The sequence below is a fragment of the Camellia sinensis genome, chromosome 2 (genome assembly GCF_055761805.1).
Source record: "Camellia sinensis isolate YWXY chromosome 2, ASM5576180v1, whole genome shotgun sequence".
NCBI lineage: Eukaryota > Viridiplantae > Streptophyta > Magnoliopsida > Ericales > Theaceae > Camellia > Camellia sinensis.
Window position 1 is genome coordinate 172,356,300 of NC_138962.1, and position 12,382 is coordinate 172,368,681.

The window sequence follows — 12,382 nt, forward strand, 5'->3', positions numbered from 1 at the left end:
TATTACTCACAGTGGTTTGTGGTGACGCTAAGCGTTGGGTGTCCACCTAAACGAAATACACAACAAAGTATAAATGAAATTCCATTTCATTTCTATTCAATTCTCTTTGTGCATCTCTAACTTATTGTATGATTATATGAGTCCAAAAAGATGCCTAAGAATGCTAGGAGTGGCATGAGGATGCAAATGTGCACTTAAACGAGTTGGTAAAATTTTGTTGAAAACAGGATCTCTGCTCAAGCGCAACTTCCTACGCTTGAGTGGGGTTCAAAAACAAAGGTGGTCGCTCGAGTGTGACATCTGTCGCTCGAGCGGTCTGCAAAAGTGCTAGATACATGAAATTCACGCTCGATGGTCGCTCGAGTGGAATACTGAAGAAAAAGGGTCCTCGCTCGAGCACCACTTTGGTCGCTCGAGCGGGCTGTAAAATTTTAGAAACTTATGGGAGCTCAAAATCCACGCTCGAGCATGGACTCTCTTGCTTGAGCGGACAGCACGAATTCTGGAATTTCCAAAACTGCAATTGAATATCAAACATGGTATTCAAAGCTTCAAATCTTGCATTTCTGTTATAAAAACATGGAAAGTCATTATATAACTTGAAAACACTTCCAATTGAAATCATTTATTCAAAATTATGACAAATTCTTAACTAAAGATTCCAACCACAATTTTTAAAATGAGTTTAACTCAATTTGAATGCATAATTCTCCAAAACATGTTTGAAAATAAGATCAAGTGACATGAGAGGCATGAAGACATGATGGATTCTCCAAAATGATGTATAATTGTGCCATGCATGAATGAATTCCATGAAATTCCAACTCAAATATGCATGCATGCAAGCAATTCAACTTCATTCCTCAATTTCTTGAAATCCATAGCTTCTTTTCTTCAATCACATGTCAATGAGTACAAAAATGAGAGGAATTCACTTCTATATGCCATATCTACATGAATTAGTGATGAGTGCCATACCTAGTGTTGAATTCAAGTGTGTTATGTCTCCAATCTTTGAATCTCCCTCTAATTCTCTACAATTCACCTCTTTCTCTCTCTCTAGATGTTGAACTCTCCTCTCCTCTCTCTCAATTCTCAGCTGAATGTGTACACAAAAATGAGCTCATAAGCTTAATTTGGGTCTTATATAGGGTGTGATTAGGTTAGCCTAATCAAAGGTGGTTAGGATTAATTAATTAGGCTTAATTCTAATTAATTCAATCAGTTTATTCTAATTGTTTTGATCCAAATCAAATTTCAATTGAAACTACCATAAAATTCTACATATTCCAAATAGCCTATTGGGCTAGTCAATTTCAGTTTTTGAAACCGTTTAGGCTCTCAATTGCTGACTCTAAGTTGCCAATTTAAACAGATATTCCATAAGTCAACAGATAATTATTGAATCAAACATGTAATCACACAATCAAGCTCATAATCAAGTAATTAAACTCATTAAAACCACATAATGTACTAGTTTGGTGGTCGGGGTTGTCACAGCTTTACCTCTTGTCACTATAAGAAATTGCACTTTAACAACAACTTTTGGCGACGATGCTAATTTTTGATAGCAAAATTTTTGGTTGGTGCCAAAATTTTGAAAATTTTAGAGACAAAGGTTAATTTTTGGCAACATGATAAGCGTTGCTATTAGTCTATTTATTTTTGGCGACAAAAAGTTGGCGTTGGCAAAGAATTAAACATTTAGCGACGACAAAATTATTGGTCGGCAAAAGTTGAGATGGCTTTGATTTTCTAAAACTTGTTTTAGATTTCTTTTAAAAGGCTACAAATTAGTTTTGTGAAAAATTTGAAAAATCAAACAGTTTGTTTGGTTTTATTTTTTAGAATTCAACTTTTAAAAAATTCTATTTTCTTATTTTTCATATTTTTTTTAATTTTTTAAATATTTTAAGCAATTGTTTTAATTTTTAGACACACCTAACATAAATACACTTAAAAGTATAGTTTTTATGAAAAAAAACTTTTAAAAATTCACTAAATATCAAAAAATACAAAAAAAAAAGAAAAAAAGAAAGCAGCAGCAACAACAACAACAACAACAACAAAAACAAAAATTTAGTATATTTTGTGTATTTATTAATTTTTTAAAATATTTTTTTATAAATATTTTACTTTTTAAATATATTTAACTGAGGTGCATTCATAAAAAAAAAAATACTTCAAATTTTAAAAATATTCACTAAAAATAAAAAAGCACACAAAAAATATTTTAAAAAAATCAATTTTAAAAAAATTAAATTCAGAAAACTGAAACCAAACACACTAAAAAGTACGTATCAATTTTATATAATTTTACAAAGTATATGAATAATTTTTAATTTTAAAATATATTTAAAAAGAATAGAAAGATTTTTTTGGGTAACAAAAATAAATAATAATAATAAAATTGAACTCAAACCGAACAGCAGGGACCTTGTTTTTTACCTTCCCTCCCAATTTCCTCTCTTTATTTTTGCTGCTAGGTAAAACCCCTATTCTCTCCACGATTGGAAGTTCTCTCCTTCTCACAATCGCACGCCCGCGTAGATATTTGTCGACCGTCGCGTTTTCGCCATTTACCGTTGCTGTGCTACACCATTGTATCTTCATTCTGGCTCGGTAGGTCATCCCCTCTTTGCTTTGTATTTTACTTCTCTCTCTCGCAATTTGTTATCTGAATCTTTGTTCTATTTGCTTTGTATTTCATTCGTTTCAGTTATTCGTTTCTTTGTCAAGGGTTCCTAGCATAACCTGCAATTCTATCTGCTTTCTATTGAGTTTTGAACTAGGGGAGAACCATTCTATCTCTAGCTTCTAGTGAATTGCTAGGGCTTTTTAAAGATTTTTTTTTCTTGCTTATTTGAAGCTATTTCTTATTAGATTGCACAGTAGGAACAATGTTTTTCATTTTGTAGTTGCAGTATCCAAGTCCAGTACTCTTGAATATGTTTCTTCACTATATGAAGCATGAGAATCATCAAATTCTAGCCTGATGTCACCCAGAAGCTGGGAAACCTTCACATCATCACAGGAAAATTACAAGGTTATGAAAAATAAAAAAGAAAAATCATAGAAAAATATGAAATTTCACTTAGGATCAGGAATACTAACCCCAATTTCACTTACGCTGTGTTTGGTTGGGGGATTTAAGGAGGGATTTGAAAATAAAAGGGAAAAGTTAGGTGAAATGTGAATAAAATATATTTACATTTTTTCTAGTTTCACACACCTTTTTCCTTTTCCTTTTCCTTTCCAAATCCCTCCGAAAATCCTCCAACCAAACACAACATTAGAGATTTGAAAATCCATCCAAACAGTGTTAAATGTGTTGCTAGTTAAATGTTTCAATGCCTCCATCAATCAAAACTTCTAATTTGGATTAAAGTGCTTCAAAATTTAGTTATGGGCAAATGATACAATAATAGCACATTTTTGTATATAATATCCACGTGGTTCAATTGATGATCCCAAAATTGCCACAATAAAAGGAAATAAAGTAGCATACAGTTGAAGGATTGTCTGACAACTTGACCGCTTCAGTAGTAGCTTCGGCATACTGGCCATCATCAACGAGCTTCTTGACCACCAACAGTGACTTTGGTGCATCTGGGTTTGTGTAGTTTCTAGAAATCCCAGCCCAAAGTGTGTCCTCTGCCAAACAAATTCAAGTAATCTACTGTCAGTTTTACTTTTATATTGAGAGAGAGAGAGAGGGAGCAGTAAGGGGTGTTTAACATATTTTATCTTTTTTTTTTTTTTTTGTGACTATTTTAGTCCAAATGGCCATTCCCAAACAAACCCAAGAAAGAGAACAAACTTCAAATCTTGAAAAGAAACAATAATAGTATATCAAATTCTTTTCAATTCATATTATTATTCTTTGATGCTATTTTTGTTTTTTTTTTTCTCTCTAAACTTTATTCGTATTATTTTTTTGAATATGTATCACACATTAATGTATACTAATTGGGCTTTGTTTTTATTTGGTTTTTTGTTTTTTGTTTTTTGTTTTTTTTTTTTTTGTAATTTTTATATTGAACTCTTTTAACGAACATGTGACAGAGCAAACCATACATGCTATTGACTTCTTGTTGAGATGACTTTGGGTATGGTTGCAGATTAAACCAACTAATTCAGTTCTCATTGTTTATAATATAGCAACTGATTCAACTGTGTGGTATTCTCATCACATTCCCAAGGTTGAGTGATATGATATCACTTCCAACTTTTTAAAGAGGTATCTTAATTCTCTTTATTGACTTAATTTTTTCTTGCGGGATAAATGTTTCCTTTTCCTAGACCTTGATTAATATCTTGATTTATAAATCTAGCTTTGTCTTGATTTTGAATAGCAGCCAGTGCAAAAACCCATTATTAATGTTCAGTTCACACTTTCTGTTTCTTAGATAGTATTGAGTGGATGTGTGATATAACGGGTTAGATGATATGCTCCCTATAACTTGACCTAAAAAGAAGATATGCTCCCTTGATTTTTCCAGTGCTTCTTGTTCTTTAGCTTCTCTCAATTTTATTAGTTTTTTCGCCAAGTCTAAGAGAGCACATAAGCTGGACACAAAATGTATGTAGCGGGATATGATTTGCTTTAGAAGTGGGCTCCACTAATAATCATGTCTATTAATGTGAATTTTGGATTTGGTTTCTATTTTTGTAGGTGGTCTGTATTTTTTTTTACCCCTTCTGTTCATGAGATTAGAGTGATTTTGAGTATTTGACAACACAGCTTGTAATTTTACATGCTTGAGGGTTAAACTAGTACTGCTTCTTCTTCATCAGGAAGTGGACATTGTACTGTTAAAAAAGATTTTAAAGAGGGGGCATTTTTTCATTACGTTGCGAAAAATGCAATTTCTTGTAGTGAGGTCTTCCTCCGTTTTTCCTTCAGTGGGTATGTTCATTTTTGTTCTCTTTATATATACTTGTTGTATATATATATATATATAAGAATATATGTATGATGGTTTTGTTATAATTAGGTGGGCTGAGGTTCTTCCACAAATTTTCATGTAATTGCAATCTTCCTCTTAGTTGTTATCAGGTAATTTCCATGTGGACTGAGACCCATTTTACTTTACCACTTTATTGCTTTGATTTTTTTTTTTTTTTTTTTTTTTTTTGTGATCAAGTTCATATATAAGTCTGCATCTTGATCATCTAGCCTTAGCCTTTTGGTTATAAATAACATATTTTTGTGTGTTATATTACTTTATAGAGTCAAACTATTGTACACACCACCTTATCATCAAAAATAGTGTTGAATTTTTGTGGCGTTTGTTACGAATTAATTTTATATACTTACCAAGGGTGCACCATAAATAAAAAAAAAAACAAAATCTTAATTACAAACCCTTAGGATTATGTTATGAATTTTTGGCATTTCTTAATCTTAATCCCAATCTTAATTACAAAAATCTTAATCTCAATGCTTTAACTCAATTCTGTTGAGATTTCTTCACACATTTCCCTTAAATATCAGTCCTCTAAATTTGGAAGTTTAAATTTTCATTTATGACAATATTAATAATAAAAAAAATTCTTTTTCTTTCTTGAATGTAAGTTGCTAAAGATGGAGATTGTGATCTTGCTCAAGTACTAATTGGGAATGAGAAGAGGCTTGTTCACATGCATTTGCATATTGTCATTCGTGATGCTATAGTTGCATTAAAAACATTGTTCCAATTGGGATTGACTTGATTTTATTTATTTTGTACTTAGTTTAACTTTAGGTGTTGTTGTACATAAACTTAAATTTTGAATTGTAAGAACACGTGGGGTATTTTTGCTATCATAAATAGAATTTATTTATTTATTTATATATATTTGGATGTCAGTGAATTAAAGTATGGATATTTTTTAATAATTTTTTTTATTGGAAAATAATTTATTATTTGTGATGGTAATTTTTGCAATCCCAAATACCAATTTTTTTTTTCTTTTATAAAACAATTAGATGTTTTGTCGATGCAATCAAATTGTCGCCAAAAGTATCATTTTTACTGATGCAAATTTGAGTCGGCAAAAGTGACATAATCATTTTATTTGATTCACTTTTGCCGACGCAATGGTAAATTGGCGACGATGGTTGAAGGCTTTTGCCCACAAACATGTTTGTCGCTAAAGTACATGCTTTTGGCGATGCAATGAATTTTTCGTCGATAAAAACTTTTCCTGACACACTTTCAGCGACGGGTTACTGACGAAGCTCTACGGGTCGACAAAGCTCTTTGCCGACGATTTCTGCCTTTTGGTGACGAATTTTGTTGTGTTGCCAAAACTGTTTTTTGTTGTAGTGTGTAAAGAAAATGTTCTTGTTGTAAACCAAATTTGATTCCAAAGCACCCTCAAGTTTGAGTTATGATTTTCAATCTTCTAATCAAGTTCCAAGTTCAAGCTCTTGTATGGTATGTATGGATGACATGAGAGCTTCAAGGCTTATGGAAGAACAAGAAGGATAATAGCTTTGATCTTTTCTAACTCTTGATATCTCTAACTCACTCTTGATATTTCTAACTCACTTGATATTGATTTGATCTCTCAAACCAAATTCTATATATGTTTTTCAACCTCCTTACAGCAGTCTGAACCCTGCTATTTATAGGCCCTGAGCAGGTTTGATCAAAATATCTGCAGAATTGAGCAACTGGCAGAGCACTGTTGAAACTTCCTGAAAAGTCAAGAAGTCTGGCCGAACCTTGGTCTCTCTGGTAGGATGTCACTGAGGTCCGTCCGGACTTCAATGTATTTCCACTATTTCTTACTTTCAAGTTCAATACAGGTTAGCACAAGGTGCAATACTGATATTCTGGGGTACAAATACAGTGGGTATGGCAGGTTGGAATTGTTTAGAGCTCGAACTCAGATTCCTTTATTGAGAATTCAAATCACTGACTCAATGTAATCGTCATCATCGAGTGCTCGGAATAAAGCGCCTAAGTCTTACGAGTGGTCAAAATTGGGGTGTCTATAGTTGCTCCTCTTTGACAGAGCTCAAAGTCATTTCATGACGTGAGTGAATGTCAAAGCCCGAAGACGACTCATTTGACAAGATCGTAAGACTTTGGCAAAAACAAACAAATGCACACACAAATGGTTGAAACTCGAGGGTTGCCTAAGTATCCCGTTGCAAGGAATCAAACCTACGTAGTTCAGGGGCAAGATGCAAAATAAAACATAACTTATGATTATGCAATGAAATGCAATACATAACTTATGATCATGCAATGAAATGTAATCAAGACAATGATGTGACACTGAACGAAAGCATAAATCAAAGCAAAACAAATCCAATAAAAAGAGTCATTAGTCCGTCATTACTAAGTGTAATATGAAACAGTGGAAGCACAAAAAGAGTCCAAATTCGGCAATTTCTTTTGAAAAATCAATGTTTTGAATTAAATGCCAAAAATGGATTACTTTGCCAAATATTAGAGTCGCCACTTAAATATTTATTTAGGGAAATTTAGGAAATCTGTGACTTATGCCAAAGGCCATTAGTCTGTCATTACTAAGGTATCTCGGTTCGGGAACTTAGGTATGAGAGGGGAAGGTCAGTAATAAGCACCCCACTCACTCGAAAAAAAATTTAGCCTCTACTAATCATGATGTGATTCTTATGTACAATATATGTTCTTATTCTGATTATTTAATAAATCCTCAAAATTTATTATGTGAAGCATAAAAGGTATAGACTAGTTTGCTCAAATTAGAACAATTCAATTTCATGTTTGTTTGTTGAAAAAGGCTTTGAATTTGCCTCCTCAAGTGGGCTTAAAGTTTGTGAATTTGCCACTACAAAGTGGGCTTCAAATGTACATTCGTTGAATCATTCCAATTCAAGCGATAAGTTTTCATCCACAGCCATTCAAACAGTTTATCATTTAAGCAATTAGTCTCATGATAGGATGCTAAACATAATAAGAAAATTATGTACAAGCGGGATGCTAAAGCATAAAAACTCACATATTTGCCGACGTCCCGCGAACAAGTTACAAAATAAAGTTAAAAAATATGCATGATTCCTAACTATGCAATATGACAAATGCAACACATGTGATATGCAATTACTAGGCTCGGCTAATAATATGGCATATGAAATGATTTGATGGCATGCGGTCTAAGCATGTATTCAAAGAAGTATTGAAACGACAATGCGAATTAGAATGATGCGCCGAGCCTTAGTGCATGCCATATAAGTGGATGCAAACATGAGTATGGTAAACAGGATATGATGTCCCTAAACTAACCATCATAAGCGGTTAAATAAAAGGGAGAAAGACGTGGGATTAGAAGACATACACATTATTACAAGTTTGTTTGCACTCACGCAGGAGGGTCCGAATGAACTAACTAGCTATCTAAACTACTTAACTAATTATTACAAAACTTGAATAAATTAGCTAGTTATCTAAGCTAATTAATTATTAGAATAAGTAAATAATTAATTATGTTAAGCTAATTAATGAAGTAAAGTATGAACTAATTTAAATAACTCCTTTAAGCTAATTAAATAAGTACAATACGAAGCTAATTAGCTAACTACATTAACTATTTAATTACAGAGTAACTAATTTAAACTAGTTAACAAATTAATTACAACATGAATTAACTAATTAAATAACTAATCTAATTAAATAACTATGACTAACTAATTAATAATTAAACTAATTACCTATTCTACCTAATTATTACAAATTGAAACTAACTAATTAATTTCACTAATTAATTAATTATAAATTTCGAATTAACTAACTAATTAATTACTTCCTAACATACATCCTAATATTTCTTGAGCCCCCAATATCAGCCAACATCTCCAGGCAACCCACACTACATCAGTGTCTTCTTCTTTCCAATCTTTTGACTGAGCTTGCTCTTAGCACATCTTCCTTCTTTGTTCTTCTAATGGGTATTGTATCTTCAGGGCATCTACATTCATGTGCCAAAGCTAAGTTATAGGCTTTCCTCTTTCTTTGTTCTCTGTAGAAACCTTTTTCTGATCATAAAGCTCTTCTGGGTGATAGCATGGCCTCATCTGTATTTTGTGGTCTTTGAGGCATGGGTGATCAAATGCTGGTTGATGAGAGATGTGTATAGAGTCAATGATATCCCCATCTGGACCCTTAATGCTTTTAAGGGGAGGTTTGTTCAAGCGGTTTAAGTGCTTCTCGACCTCATGCTTCTGCCTGTAAACAGGCAACCTAAACATACGCTCATAGGCTCCTCCTTGGTACACAACCATCTTCTTCATCAGCTCGAGTCTTGTCTTCTGGTATGAGTGGCTCCCTTATCTCTTCTTGCCAGCGGTTCTCACCTTGCTCTACCTCCTGTCTGGTGCCCATCTTTCCTATATGTTTCTCCCTCTCTCTAAACATCTTCTCCCTAAAAAATAATATCACCCATGCACATGAACACCCTCCGACGAACATATATCACTCCAAGATCACAACCTCATCACCGGCGACGGTAGGCCGAACAAGAAGACCGGCAAACCGAAGCTAAAGATCAGTCGTACCTGCCATCATACGCCAGACAACCACAAACGAGCTCGCCTGAAACCTTCTCCAATCAACTCGAAGCAATCGGCAACGGCATTCAGAGCATCAAAGACCTATGCCTCCGATGCAAATACATTTTAGCAACGGCGCCGGAGTTTGAACCGCGCCGGAGCAACAAGAGCAAGATTACAAGTTCAGATATGAACTCAGCACCCCGGTCATCTACAAGACCTTGAAAACCACCCGAATATTTGTTGTCGAGAACTTAGATTTTGGGTTAGTATGCGAACTGCCAAGGGAGAGATCAGAGAAGGGGGCTGCCCATGTGTGTGTGTATGTTTGTTTTAGCCCAGATGCTCTCTGTCTTCACCCCCCAACGAGAGAGAGAGAGAGAGAGAGAGAGAGAGAGATTGGTTTGGTGTGATCATCTCAGAGCCAGAGCCCATGCGAGAGAGAGTAATCCGCCCAGCTCCAAGGCTCCCTTCTTTTCGTTTCTGTCTGTATCTTCTTTTTTTTTCAAAATAATGCTATCTTTTTTTTATTCTCCAACTAAAGAGAGAGCCAGCCCCCTTTGAATCACTTGCTCCAATTCTATATATCACACCACGCAAAACCATAATAAAATAAATCTACCTTCTTGTGCCTACAAACCTTTTTCACCGCCCACCATGTTGAAGAATAGACAGATATCTTTTTTTAGGAAAATGAGTGAGAGCATTAATTAGTACTACCACTAATGATGTGGCAGTGGGCCCCACTATGAATGATTTGATGTTTTGGCCTTGGTGTTTATTTTTTTTCTTTTTTTATTGAGTGCCATGTCATTAGTGATCTTTTTAGAGATCCAAAATTAGTGGTTTCCATCATTGTTGCTTTTTTTAAAAACTAATCCTCTCTTTTTTAAAAAATATCCTCCTCCACCCATGCTGACCATCACTCACCATCCTCTATCTCTTAAAATAATTGTCCACCCATTCAGCAAACATTATCATATCTCCCCTGACCACCTTTTATATTTTTAAGTCTACCTTCTCATTATGCAATATTCCACCAGCACATAGCCATCATCATAACCTTATATAATATATGAAAATCTTTATTTATTTATTTATTATTATTTTCTATTTATAAAATTTCTAAAATATATTATTTATACCAATTTATATAAAAATACCTAAAAATATGTACAAACACAATCTGATTTTTTCGCTGAGAAATTCATAAAATAGTGTATTCCAAGTTTCATCCACGGGTGTTTAAAGAAAATGCCCAAGTCTTAAGGCCGATCAAAATAGGGTGTCTACAGTTGCCCCTTTTTTACAGAGCTCAAAGTCATTTCTTGACGTGAGTGAATGTTTTATCCGGCTTTTCGCGAACGGAGCGATTCTAGAATGTTTACCCGTCTCTGTCGCATGAGTCACAGGTCGTAGCCAAGAGAATTCTATTCTAGATATTGAAGATGGGTACACTGAGGCTTCAGTTAGACTACCGAAGAAGTTTAAAATGTCCCACATCGACAGATTTGGTGGAAGTGGGAATCCAATTATACATGTCCGCCTGTTTTCAAATGTTCTGAGGCCAATGGGTCTTTCTCATGCTCAGAAACTGTTGTTGTTTGGGAGAACTATGTCTGATGTAGCGGCTATCTTGTATGCGAAACTAGAGGATTCTATGACGTAGAATTGGAAGGAACTATCTGAGGGGTTTGTTAACTAGTATCTATATAACACTCAGATCAAAGTAGCCATCAGTGAGTTGGAGGCAACTACCCAGAACCCAAAGAACCTTTTATTGACTTTGTCGCCAGATGGAGAGCAAAGGCAGCCCGGATGTCAAACAGACCCTCTAAAAGGGAGCAAGTCAGGCTAGTGGTCCATAATCTCGAGCTTGATATGCTACAAAGGATGATAGTGACTCCATTGTCTACATTTGCTTCAGTACACGAGTTGGGGGTCCAAATTGAAAGTGCATTCGAGAAGGGGATTATCTATAGAACTAGTGAACCTGCAAAAAGGCCATTCACTCGGAGTACCAATGTTGGTACTAGCACTATTCTGCAGTCTGCAGATGTCAGTACCATGGCTACATCTTCGGCTAAGATAACCGATCCCTTTGCCGCTGCTACAAACTCACAAACCGCACAAAATGGTCAACCATGGTACCAAAGAACTTTTACCCCTCTCCATATGAGTCCAACCCGCGCCCTCGAGATGTTGTTGGAAATGGGGCATCTCAAGCTTCTCGATCCACGACCTCTTCCAATCCCACTACCAGCTAGACACGACCCAACTCAATATTGTTCCTTCCACCAACAACACGGCCATCCTACAGACTCATGCTTTCGTCTACGTCATGAGATCCAAAATCGCATTGACAAAAAGTCATCGCCTCTCCTAAACCAAATGTGACAACCAACCCACTTCCCGCACACAACCAAGTTCTTTCCCCCAGAAATATTAACCATATCCAAACACTACTGCCTACCTTCAACCCCAGCACATATATTACCTCGTCCCACCCACCAAAACCGGAGGTAATTCTTCCAGAAGGCACGGATATATGCATGATAGACTTAACCCCACAAATCCAACCCAAGAATGTGATGGCAAAAACAGAGAAAGAGGAGAATACACCAAAGACCGGGCTGTCTAATACCTGTGTCATAGAAAAGGGGGCCTCACTTGTAGAGGAGTATGATCCTAGCTCTTACATTGTGGCCATTGATCAGCCAAAATCAGTGGTCATATTACCAGATGTTCTCAGTGTCAATGCTATCAGGGAAGGCCAATTAGGGCAACACCAGAACGATTGGCCTGAACAAAGCCTAAATGACTTGGCCGAGTGGGAGGACATAACCTAGATGGAAG

At 35.2% G+C, this 12,382-nt stretch overlaps 1 long non-coding RNA gene across 7 annotated transcripts; it reads left to right on the top strand.

The window, feature by feature from the left end:
• Positions 1-2,323: 2,323 nt before the first annotated feature.
• Positions 2,324-6,493, top strand: LOC114274975 (uncharacterized). 7 transcript variants are annotated; one of them, XR_003633563.2, is made up of 5 exons: positions 2,324-2,622; positions 4,066-4,240; positions 4,676-4,909; positions 4,998-5,059; positions 6,205-6,493. It is a non-coding gene; the product is annotated as an uncharacterized LOC114274975 (long non-coding RNA). The 7 variants fall into 7 exon arrangements; XR_003633562.2 differs by lacking the exon at positions 6,205-6,493 and adding an exon at positions 5,579-5,838 and having other exon boundaries at positions 2,333-2,622; positions 4,162-4,240; XR_014362041.1 differs by having other exon boundaries at positions 2,338-2,622; positions 4,745-4,909.
• The last annotated feature ends 5,889 nt before the right edge of the window (positions 6,494-12,382 follow it).